Genomic DNA, 12,651 nt, shown 5'->3' on the forward strand with positions numbered 1-12,651 from the left:
CTCATATGGGTTTTCTCCGGGTCCTCCAGTTTCCCCCCACTGCTAAATGCCCCTACACGCTTGCGAATTATTGAAATAAATTTGAACCACGTGTCAGTACCGAAATGACATAGTTTGTGTCGAGGAGATGTTAAACTCCATTTCTCACTCTATCTTTAGCACTGGCAATTATAGTAATCTGTACGACCGATATTGTTTTGGCAGGTTGTAAATAACACTGCATGTGATTACCCCTTATGAAGGTGCTGCGTAAAACCGTTGAAAATATTTTTATATCTGTCCAAATAATTATTTTTAAACATTAAAAATAAATACATGATCTTGATGAAATTTTGCACAGGGGCGATTGTCAATCTCGGGATATTTATATATCCCGCCACACCGGAAATGAACTTGTCAGAGGTAGGATCGAATCTATCAATCTTGTTTATATTTAAAATAGCTCCCATTCTCATGATAATCATTTTTCCGGCGATTATTTGATTTATTGCGATAACCCCAAAAATGCCCTAATATACCAGGGATGGCGATTATCTCATTTTGAGCCGATACTATATCATAATTAAAAAAATAATTGTGATCATGCACCATCCTCGGGCTGTCGCTGCAACCTTACTTGAAAATAAAAATCAAATATTGCATATTGTTTATTTATTATAATTTTATTATATGTTATTACATGTTATCAATATAAAGGTATAAAAATTGTTATAACGTCATTTTTACGCATTTAATTCACTCACTGGGGGCATGACGTCAAAACATATCCACTTCCTAAAGGGTTAAGATTATTTAAGGTAGATTAGTTCAATTTCTTTTCTTGTTGAAAGTGATAATGCCTCTTTTAAAATCATTCTGGGTTGGGTTGGTTGGAGGAGGCGGTGGACATTGGAACTGGATTAAAGGGAAGTTGGTGATACTGACCATATGTTCATTTTAATCAACACTGTTGAACAATATAAAATTAACCCACCCATAAAACATTGATGGTTGTGCCTTTGATTAATAGTATCACATACTGTTTTATGTGTGTGCTCCTTCAACATCAAGAATCTTATGTTATACATAATTTATCAGCTGTCTAATTAAATTATCTATGTATACTCTTAATTACTGATACTAGAGAGATGTGAGCTTTGGATTTGGTCTATCTTTGATTATGAATACCGATAATACATTTTTATGTGTTGATAATACGGTTGTTAGTACTAGTAAGTTCGATTTTAGACTGAAATTTGTCTATGTTGCAACATCAGTAGCCTATCATTATGACCATTATGACCGTCATAACGGTATAATAATAAGTCCATTTATATCGCGCTAATTCCACATATAGTCGTGCTCATAGCGCTACAAAACACACAATCACTCTTGCAAATATTTCTCAAATAAGTATGTTTTCAACCTGGGTTTAAAGGAGTCTAATGATGGACTGGATCGAAGATTTTCAGGTAGCGTGTTCCACAAATTGGCAGCAACAACACTAAATGGGTGAGCTCCAAAGGAGCTTAGTTTATATTTTGGGACAACAAGGTTGTTCTTAGTACTTGATCTTAGCTTTTTCGATGGCATGTAAGGTACCACCAGTTATTTCAGATAAGATGGCATTTCACAGTAAATTCATTGATATGTGGGAGACATCAATTTAAAGTCGATTCTCGCTTGCACTGGAAGCCAGTGAATTGACCTTAGTACAGGGGTGATCTCAATTATGAAACTAAAGAAAAACTTATTCACGCATTCAACTCAACTAAACTACATTACCACAATGGTTTACTATACAGTTTATCAGATTAACAAACTACAACATGTTCAAAATTCAGCAGCTCGACTCCCCTCACTTAAACTAGAAAACATCAAGACATCTCCCGTGTATTGCATTGGCTCCCAATTCAGCAAAGAATTAAGTTCAAGTTAGTCCCCTTCGTCGTCAAAGCGTTAAACGGCCAAGCTCCATATCTTATATAAAAAGTCTTGTAGAACCCTATACTATTTAACATCCACTTTCACCTGTAGTAATATCGTCGGTGCGACATTGTTTTTAAATTCATAGACAAGGAATAGAGATATAAGATGGTTTAAATAATATTTTTATCTTTACAAATTATTCTCTATTGTCAGTATATTAGCTATGGTATGAGTTTATTTAAAACGCAAATTAATTGTTTAGGAAATAGCTGAGAATAACTGGAAAAAGGGTCTAAGATCAAGGATAGATTGTTTCAAAAAACATGTGATTCTGAAAGTTAAAAGATGTATCAGTTTCTATCAGCAGACTCGACCAGCGAGTCTGGCTAGTGTATAAGACAGACTTTATTCTATTATGCATTGTACTATAAGTAAGCAGCTATATGATATACGGGGGATCACGTGGCTAAGTGGGTAAGACGCTGGCTCGCTAGCCCGGAGGTCGGGTGTTCGATCCCTGCATTGGCCGAGAAAGTTCATCCGGATTTTCCGGCTTGGTTCCCCCTTGTCAGTGATGCAGGACGGAGGGCCTGACAAGGACAGCTGTCTAGTCCTTTGGATGAGACGAAAAACCGAGATCCCGTGTATATATTGGAATGCACGTAAAAGATCCCCTGGCAGTTGGAATTCGATATAAGAGTAGGCGATAGTGCCGCTGCCCGGGCAAAATATACCTCATAGCACACTGTATGGCGTATTCCCGTCTTCATTAGCCCAGTATAGGAGCAGAACAGTAGGACGTTAAACCCCATTTCATTTCATTTCTATACGATATACTCCAGGCCTTCTTTCAAACATTGGTAAATTCCATGCGACGTCGCTGCACAACATGCGTAAGAGCCCGTGGAGGACACACGCGCTACTGACATCTGTGTCATACTTTTGGTTTTGACCCCTCTGACTTTGTACCGTTGATTACAGATTGAACATCCATAAGTGTACAAATGTGTTGTTATTGATGTGTTCCCATTTGAATATTGTTCACAATAAGAAGCAAAATAAATAAGATGTTTACAGGATCATTTTGTTATATGAAAAACTAAGTGATGCGTTTTCCATGGCGCTCAGTATATATAAAATGTAAAAACGAACTGTTGCATTGTTATTCCTGGTAAGACAAAGGTCTTAAGAAAACAGTAAGAAGTAAATGCACAACGTGAAGCAGAAGTAAAGACAGCTAGAGACAAATTCTAGACGATCACAAGGCTACTAAGATATGTAGTATGAAAAGATGCATGGGTCGTACGTAGGATGTGGCGACCGGAATCAATGGCCCGCTCTCCACGTCTGACAGAAGGCCCATGGTGCTACATACCATTTTGTCTGCGATATCACCTTGGTGAAAGCAGACGTTAAATAAAGCTATTTCACACACACCTATACTACCAGCAGAAATCTCCGTTCTCAGAAAAAAACATCTTCTAAAATCTCCAGTTGTTAACTTACAACTTGGAAAACGTTCCTTTTCTTATGCTGGTCCTTTTCTATGGTATAGACTACCACAGTCAATGAAACAATTACCATCTGTGGGCCATTTTAAATCTTAACTCAAAACTTTGGGACACAATAATTTCAGTTCTAATTAAGTGAGAGTGATGAAACTTGATGTATAGTTTCATTACATCAATACCTTGATTAAGTTTGATAATGAGCATTTTTTGCTCAGGATAAGCAGAGCGTTAAGCAATTTGATTGGCCGAGACTTTGGAACACAATAACTCTCCTAATTGTGCTAGAACAATCCACCTTGGTGTAGGTGTTTATTTGGTCAGTGCCTTGTTGGAGTTCGAAGATGAGCATTTTCTGCTTAGGGTAAGCAGAGATGAGCAATTTGATTGATGAAGGTTTGGGACACAATAACTTTAGTTCTAATTAGGTGAGGGTGATGAAATTTGGTGTATATTTTTATTACATCAATACCATGACTAAGTTAATAATGAGCATTTTCTGCTCAGGGTAAGCAGAGCAATAAGCAATTTGATTGGTCGAGACATTGGAACACAATAACTCTCCTTCTAATTGAGGTAGAATGTTCAAACTTAATGTAGGGTTCATGATCATTAGGTGAATTCCTTGATGAAGTTTGATGATAAACATTGTCTGCTTACGGTTAGAAGAGATAAGCAATCTGATTGGTTGATGCTTTGAGGCACGATAACTTTGGTTTTAATTAAGTGAGAGTAATGAAACTCTGAGTATAGATTCATTATATCATTACCTTGACCAAGTTCGATGATGCGAATTTTCGGCTTAGGCTAAGGAGCGATAAGCATTTTGATTGGTCAAGACTTTGGAACACTATAACTCTCCTAACTGATGTAGAAGAATGTTCAAACTTATTGTAGGCGTTCATTAGGTGAATGCCTTGATGGAGTTCGATGATAAACATTGTCTGCTTACGGTGGGCAGATATAAGCAATCTGATTGGTTGATGCTTTGGGGCACGATAACTTTGGTTTCAATTAAGTGAAAGTGATGAAACTCTGAGTATAGATTCATTATAATATATATCAATACTTTGACTAAGTTCGATGATGAGAATTTTCTGCTTAGGCTAAGGAGCGATAAGCAGTTTGATTGGTCAAGACTTTGGAACATAACAAGTCTGCTTTTAATTGAGGTAGAATGTTTATGTTCATTAGGTGAATAATGTCTTGACTGAGTTCAATGATTAACATTTCGAGCTAAAGCTAAGCAGAGCTAAGCAATTTCATTGGTTGATGCTTTGGGACAAGATAACTTTGATTCTATCTGATAGAGAGCGATGAAACTTAGTGTATAGTTGACAATCAGTTTGATGGCTTGTTACTTTTGAAAAAGGTAAATGTGCTATTAATTAATGTGTCTTCTGTTTATTTTGAGATTTCGGCAGGGGACATGGGCCTCACTGTTGGCTTGTTATTATTATTATAATGTTAACAGAAATGTTCAGTCAAGCATTAGTCAGAATTTTCAGTTTAATATATTTTGGTACTTTATCAAACTAGGATAACCAAAGGTTATTTTTAAAAAATTATTTTATTTCTTTGGATTTTAGAGAATTTTGATGCCAGTTATCCGGCCCGTTCACAATTGTGGCTTCACAATTGCATATTTATTTGGATTCCCATTTTCATGTGGACGTATATTGTCTTCGCCCCTGCCCATCCACAATTTGTTTGTGGACACTCTACAGGTCACAATACTTATTCGATTTTGACGAAACTTGAAATATATATTTATCTCCAAAAGATCTCAGTTCCTTTCGATATTGGCATCTTTCGCATCGATACTACATGGATTATGGCCCCTGATTGTATGAAAAATCACGTTTTTAGCTCGTGGACACTATAGAGGTCATAATTTTTATCCGATTTTTGATGAAACTTGAAATGCATGTTTATAAACGAAAGATCTTGGTTCTTTTCGATATTCGTGCATATTGGATCGTAACTTCCTGAATTATGGCCCCCTGATTGTACGAAAAATCGCATTTTTAGCTTGTGGTCCCTCTAGAGATCACAATTATTATCCGATTTTTCATGCATGTGTTTCAGTGGATTCACAAGCAAGGACAAAGATGTTGAATTTATTAACCATTTTGAATTGCAATAACAAAGAAATCGGTAGATGTCATAATTCTTGATAGTAGAATTAATTAATAAAAATTTTAAATCCTAAGATTACACAGTTAATTACTTAACAAATATTAAAGTACATGAGATGCTAGAAAGAACTTTTCTAAATGGTTGATTCTTCATCTTGTCAGAAAATTGAAAATTGTGTTTAGATTTTAAGTAATCCAATAAATTTTGAAATGTGAAATGTTCATCTGAAATGTTACAGTTACTTTCTGAATTATTCAAATTCTTAATGATGTATGCGTTATTTCTTTCCAGAAAGACATTTTGATTTATAGACCCATTAACTGGCATTTAATCTTGAAGGTGACAAGTAAATTAAAATAGAAGCTCTATAGGAAAGGTTTGTATATTGTATTTTTGTATGTATTTATATATACTGTCTCCCCTGTCTGTCTGTATCCCAAAGATCACGGATTAGTTCGATTTTGGCCTTGTTAAATGGTTCTGTGATGGGCAAGAGGGGGTCTGAGTCGGTCGGTGAGTAAAGTTGAGTTTGAAATTGTTTGTATATCGGACACTGAATTTCAGAAATTAATATTAAGAGTCACAGTTGAGAAAACCTACCTAGATGAGTCAACATCCAGTTCTGTTTTCCAAGTGGAATAGAAAAGAACAATTTTACATCATGCATGGATAGTGATTGTCCGATATGGCTACTATACCTTGACCGATATCAGATGTTGACAGCGAAATATATCGGCCGTTATAGATACAATTACCAATACAGTGCTTGGACTAGGTGGAAATTAGCCATTTTTCCTCAAATTTAGGAATGCGACCCCCACAAGCAATACAGTTCTGTTGAAGAGAATCTTGTCATCAACTTGTCAAAGACAATGTTGTATCCTAATTATCTGATACAGATGATGTGGTGTTTAGGGCATGCTAAGTATCACATTACACTGCTCTATATTTAGATGGTTTTGGATCAGTTTCTATATGAGACTTTTAATTCACATTCAAATTAAATGTTGAAAAAAAAAAAAAAAAAATTTAATAAATAAATTTGATTCAAATATTACAGAAAGTTATACTAAGCTTTTTATATTTTAAATTTGATTCTATAGAAGAAACTTTATTGCGTAAAAAAATTACAAGATTATGTGCATATACAAATAAAAATAATAGAAAGATACATGCAGTAAGCAAAGATACATATACATGTACATAACTATACAAAGATACACTTTACAAAGACATGAACAAATTGTATACAAAAGCTCCCAAACATTCTAAAATGTCTACATTTTTATTGATCATCAGTATCTTAAATCGTTGAGAGCCACGGTTGCTAAGTGAGTAAGACACTGGCTCGCTAGCCTGGAGGTCGTATGTTCGATCCCTACATCAATCGAGAAAGTTCTTTGGGATTTTCCGGCCTGGCTTCTCCTTGTCAGTGGTGCCGGACGGAGGGCCTGACAAGGACAGCCGTCCAGTCGTTCGGATGGTACCAAAACCGACTGCCAGGGTATACATGCGCGTGCACGTAAAAGATCCCGTGGCAGTAGGAATTCGATATAAGTGTAAGCCATGGTGCAGCTGCCTGGGCAAAATTTCTCTCATAGAGTCATAGCACACTGTATGGCATATGCCCGTTTTCATTAGATGGACAGAACAAGCTAACAAAAAGGCCTTTTTTTGGTACAATCAGTGGTCATAATCCAGCAAGTTACGGTCTGAAGTATCAACATTAGGAACCCAGATCTTTGGGATATAAATATATAACTGGATGAAAATTGTGACCTCTAAAGGATCCACAAGCTAAAACCGAGACCCGGTCCAATATCGAAAGAAACCAAGATCTTTGGGAGATATGGCCATATTTCAAGTTCTGTCAACATCGGCCGACAAATGGACAGTGGCGACATCAGTATACATCCACAGAAACATGTAGTCGTATAAAAATCAGAACCGGATGAAATGACCCCTCTCAAATTAAAATAACAGCTCTGGTCTGGTATCTGTGTTCTTCCTTGAATAATAAGAATGTGTTATGTATTGGGTTGGTTAGAATATTAGTTATATGACAGTCTCCATATGGAGGCAGACCACCATTAATTTCCCCATTGACTTCAATGTTAATTCTGGCCTCTTTGCCCACCTCCAACTTTTCCCCAAATTTTCGTTGGGCTGAATGCTTTTCACTACAGACAGAGGAACAAATGGTCATGTCTTTGCACTAAAATTTGTATGAGGTTGACCACCAAAATTTTGGGATACACAAACATGAAAACGCATACTAAAACATGTAACTAGTTGCCATACATATCACCATAGCCAACCTGATAACCCTGTTATCCTTCCGCCTCAAAATCATGAATATTTACCAAAACCTGGCAGAAAATGTTAATTCAAACCCTATTCGTCCATTCTAGACCAAAAAATCAACAAAAATGGGCATGCAAAAAGGGGAGAAAAGAGAGAGAGAGAGAATTGCTATAAATAGTCTGCCTCCATATGTAACAGTGTTAAGCTGTTATCTATCAACTTCATCATTAAGTTAATTCACCATACTTAAAATGACAGTTTAAGAAATGTTACTTTAATTTTAAAATGAAATGCGCAATTTAAATTTTATCTAGTTAAGTACATGTATTTGCAAATTCTGTACGAAAATACACACAACTACAGTACATGTACCTTGTCTCGGGTTAAAACATGCAAATCCTTATCCAATTAAACTACATAATACATATGTTCTGTCCGGCGTGGTTCTCCCTTGTCAGTGATGCAGGACGGTGGGGCTGACAAGGAAAGCTGTCTAGTCGTTCGGATGGGACGAAAAACCAAGGTCCCGCGTACACATTGGCGTGCACGTAAAAAATCCCTTGGCAGTTGGAATTCGATATAAGAGTAGGCCGTAGTGCCGCTGTCCGGGCAAAATTTCCCTCATAGCACACTGTATGGCGTATGCCCGTCTTCATTAGCCCAGGTTAGGAGCAGAACAGTAGGACGTTAAACTCCATTTCATTTCACATATGTTCTGTTTTCAGAAAGAATATAATTATAAATAGCTCACCTTTATTGAAAGATGTCAATTCTTCATTCTAGCATCCACTACAATTCTTTCTAATGATAAAACTTGGTTTTTGGAATATATAAACAACTGATTCCCCAGAAATGATACCGATTAATATTATAATAAATGATGTCATTTGATACTCCCAATAGCAGGCAGGTTTTATAGTTGTCAACATATACGGGTAATAATGCTATCAAGTCGGACATGTTGTTTAGATTATCATACCAGCCAATTAAATGTCAGTGAACTGGACACAACACAAACATCCAAAATTTAGCCCCTTTTCTGGACCTGGTCTATGAACTGAATAGTGGTGGGTATATAAGTTTTACACATTAAAATGTCATTGTTAGTTGGGGAAATGCCTGGTACTATATTACTATTACTATTAGATATTGAAATTATTTCATTCTGAGTGGAGTTATTGCCGTTAGAAGGAAAGTGTAGTTTCAATTGTTATTGCTACTTTCGAATATATCACCGTTACACAGTAGTGTTGGTTGAGTTTAAATTTCGTGAAAATCGGACCAAAACTGCCAGACAAAATAGCCGCCTCCAAGTACGCAAATAAGGGTAAACATATGGTATATCACAATTTTGATCCGTTTTTGATGAATCTTGAAATACAAGATCATGGTTCCTTTCGATATTTCCGTATATTTGATATTAACTTCCTGAATTATGGCCCTTGATTGTATGAAAAATCGTATTTTTATCCTCTGGAGGTCACAATTTTTATTTGATTTAACAAAAAAATGTGTTAATACATGTATATCACCATTACACCCTGATGATGGTTGAGTTCGAATTTTGTGAAAATCAGACCAAATGAAATGAAATGAAATGGGGTTTAACGTCCTACTGTTCTGCTCCTATACAGGGCTAATGAAGACGGGCATACGCCATACAGTGTGCTATGAGGGAAATTTTGCCCGGGCAGCGGCACTATCGCCTACTCTTATATCGAATTCCAACTGCCAAGGGATCTTTTACGTGCATTCCAATGTATACACAGGACCTCGGTTTTTCGTATCATCCGAAGGACTAGACAGCAGTCCTTGTCAGGCCCTTCGTCCTGCATCATTGACAAGGGGGAACCACGCCGGAAAATCTGGATGAACTTTCTCGGCCAATGCAGGGATCGAACACCCAACCTCCAGGCTAGCGAGCCAGCGTCTTACCCACTTAGCCACGTGATCCCCCAAATGAAATGAAATGGGGTTTAACGTCCTACTGTTCTGCTCCTAACCTGGGCTAATGAAGACGCGCATACACCATACAGTGTGCTATGAGGGAAATTTTGCCTGGGCAGTGGCGCTATGGCCTAGTCTTATATCGAATTCCAACTGCCAACGGGTCTTTTACATGCCCGCCAATGTGTACACGGGACCTCAGTTTTTCGTCCCATCCGAACGACTAAAACAGCTGTCCTTGTCAGGCCCTCCATCCTGCATCACTGACAAGGGGAAACCACGCCGGAAAATCTGGATAAACTTTCTCGGCAAAGCAGGGATCGAACACCTGACCTCCAGGCTAGTGAGCCAGCGTCGTAGCCACTTAGCCACGTGATCCCAGAAAATCGGACCAAAACTGCCGGAAAAAATAGCTTTCCCTCGTGCATAAATAGTGTAAAAATATGGTACATCAAGGTTGTGGATCCTCTTAGAGGCCACAATTTTGATCCGATTTTTAAGAAACTTGAAATTAATCTCTACAACCCCAAAAATCTTGGTTCGTACATATCAGTGTAACTTCCTGAATTATGACCCTTGATTGTATGAAAAAACATGTTTTTAGATTATGGTCCCTCTAGAGGTCATAATTTTTATCTGATATAATCTGATTTCAATGAGTGGTGGACACTTTAGAAGTCACAATTTTTATATGCCCACATTTTCATGTGGACGTATTTTGCCGTCGCCCCTGTCCGTCCGTCCGTCCACAATTGTTTGTGGACACTCTACAGGTTACATTTCTTATCCGATTTTGACGAAACTTGAAATATAGGTTTATCTCCAAAATATCTCGGCTGCTTTCGATATTGGCATGTATCGGATCGAAACTTCATGGATTATGGCCCCTGTCTGTACGAAAAATCACGTTTTTAGCCTGTGGACAACATAGAGGTCACATTTTTTATCCGATTTTGTTGAAACTTGAAATGTAAGTTGATAACCCAAAGATCTCGGTTCCTTTCGATATTCGCGCATATCGGACCGTAACTTCCTGAATTATGGCCCCTGATTGTACAAAAAATCACGTTTTTAGCTTGTGGACCCTATAGAGGTCATAATTTTTATCCGATTTAAAAAAATGTATTATTATATCACCGTTACACCCTAAGGATGGCCGAGTATGAATTTTGTGAAAATTGACCCAAAATTTACAGACAAAATGACTGCCGTTCGTTCTCAAATAGCGTAAAAATATGGTATATCAAGGTTGGTGACCCTATAGAGGTCACAGTTTTTATCCGATTTTGTTGAAACTTGAAATGTAAGTTTATAACCCAAAGATCTCAGTTCCTTTCGATATTTGCACATATCGAATTGTAATTTCCTGAATTATGGCCCTTGATTGTAGGAAAAATCACTTTCTTTTTAGCTTGTTCTCTATCCATCTCTCGAAAATGTGGGCGTATCCTGCCTGGCAGTCGCTGGTTGTTGTACTTATTGAAATAAACTGTAACAATTCCAACCAACTTTATCAGCTAATCAATTCGAGCATGAGACACAACTCGCCTCTCAACATCAAAGGGCAGAGCTGTGTGTCACGACCTCTCAACATCAAAGAACAGTTCTGCGTGTGAAAAGCGTGCACGAACCGACACAGAACCTGTAGTTTCTTAGTACTGTGGAGTCAAATAATAAAGCTATTTCATTCAATGGAAAACAAGCGGCTATATGAACAAGCGTCTCAATATTAGGTCATATATCAGTATTGTTCTTTCAAAGACAAGCTTGTTAGCAGAGTTCGATCGAATCTAAATAATGTTCGGCAATGGGCAATATCACCGTGGGTGGAAGCGGGCGCATGTCCCTATTTTCATTAGTGTTATTTGATATGTGAGTTATCATTTGTTATATATAGTGAGGGAATTACTTTTTCTTGGTAGTCCTATATTAATACGCCAACGCGTAGTAAATATAGCAGTGCCGAAAACTTACAGATTTTCATTAATTGTGCAATTTTACATTTATAAACTTGTTTTCGAAACAAGATTCGTTAATCTGATATCAATGGAGATTAGAATATATTGGAAAATCAAAATGAGGTTGGTTATGATATCGAGAAATGACGGTACTGCGTGTGATCAATTTAAGATACGAGCATTTATAATTCAGTGGTACGCACGATAATTTGTAAACAAATTAAACCCACAAAAAAGATCAAATATATTTAAATAAACGCAGTCCGACTATGGTACGAAGTACAAAACACGTAGTATTCATCAAGACATGAAATATGTAAAAGAACGCATATACGTAACTACCCCGCGTATAAATGACCTACGCTTCACAAAGACCGATCTGTGTAAAACACACGGTCGAACAAGAAATCGCACGATAAATTGGATTTAACACCTACGCATCAGATAAAGCCTGCTGGTCCTTGATAAATCACCTTTGCTGCAGTTATAACACGCTTTCGAGAAAACTCACCAAACAAAGAATACACACCGTGTCAGTGTCGTTTTAACCCGTTCGTTAATTAACACACCAGTACAGAAAACGCACCGTTGCCAAGATTTTCACCCCTAGTGATAATTATATCACCTTTCAGTCAATTTCTCACCCCTGTTAATTAACACACCGTACCTACAGATTTTAGCCTCTTCGTATTAGATTTGTTGAGATAATTAGAATTTTACCGATATTCATACAAATTTACTAAAAATTGAGAAATATATACCATAAACGTACAAATCTCACTATTACTACTTCCCATTGCCATTGTCATTGTCTCTTCAAGACGAAAATGTTGCCGTTACGTATGTTACATCACAAAAGACAAAATTTTATACCACTAAATTTCAAG

General features: G+C 37.1%; 1 protein-coding gene across 1 annotated transcript in view; it reads left to right on the top strand.

Moving 5' to 3' along the window:
• Nucleotides 1-12,651, top strand: part of LOC126828357 (uncharacterized) — a 209,077-nt gene that overhangs the window by 17,033 nt on the left and 179,393 nt on the right. The window contains exon 2 of the mRNA XM_056102298.1: nt 5,847-5,931. The gene's annotated coding sequence lies outside the window, so the exon portion shown is untranslated. The remainder of the gene's footprint in view (nt 1-5,846; nt 5,932-12,651) is intronic.

The sequence above is a fragment of the Patella vulgata genome, chromosome 7, assembly GCF_932274485.2.
Source record: "Patella vulgata chromosome 7, xgPatVulg1.2, whole genome shotgun sequence".
NCBI classification, from domain to species: Eukaryota; Metazoa; Mollusca; class Gastropoda; family Patellidae; genus Patella; species Patella vulgata.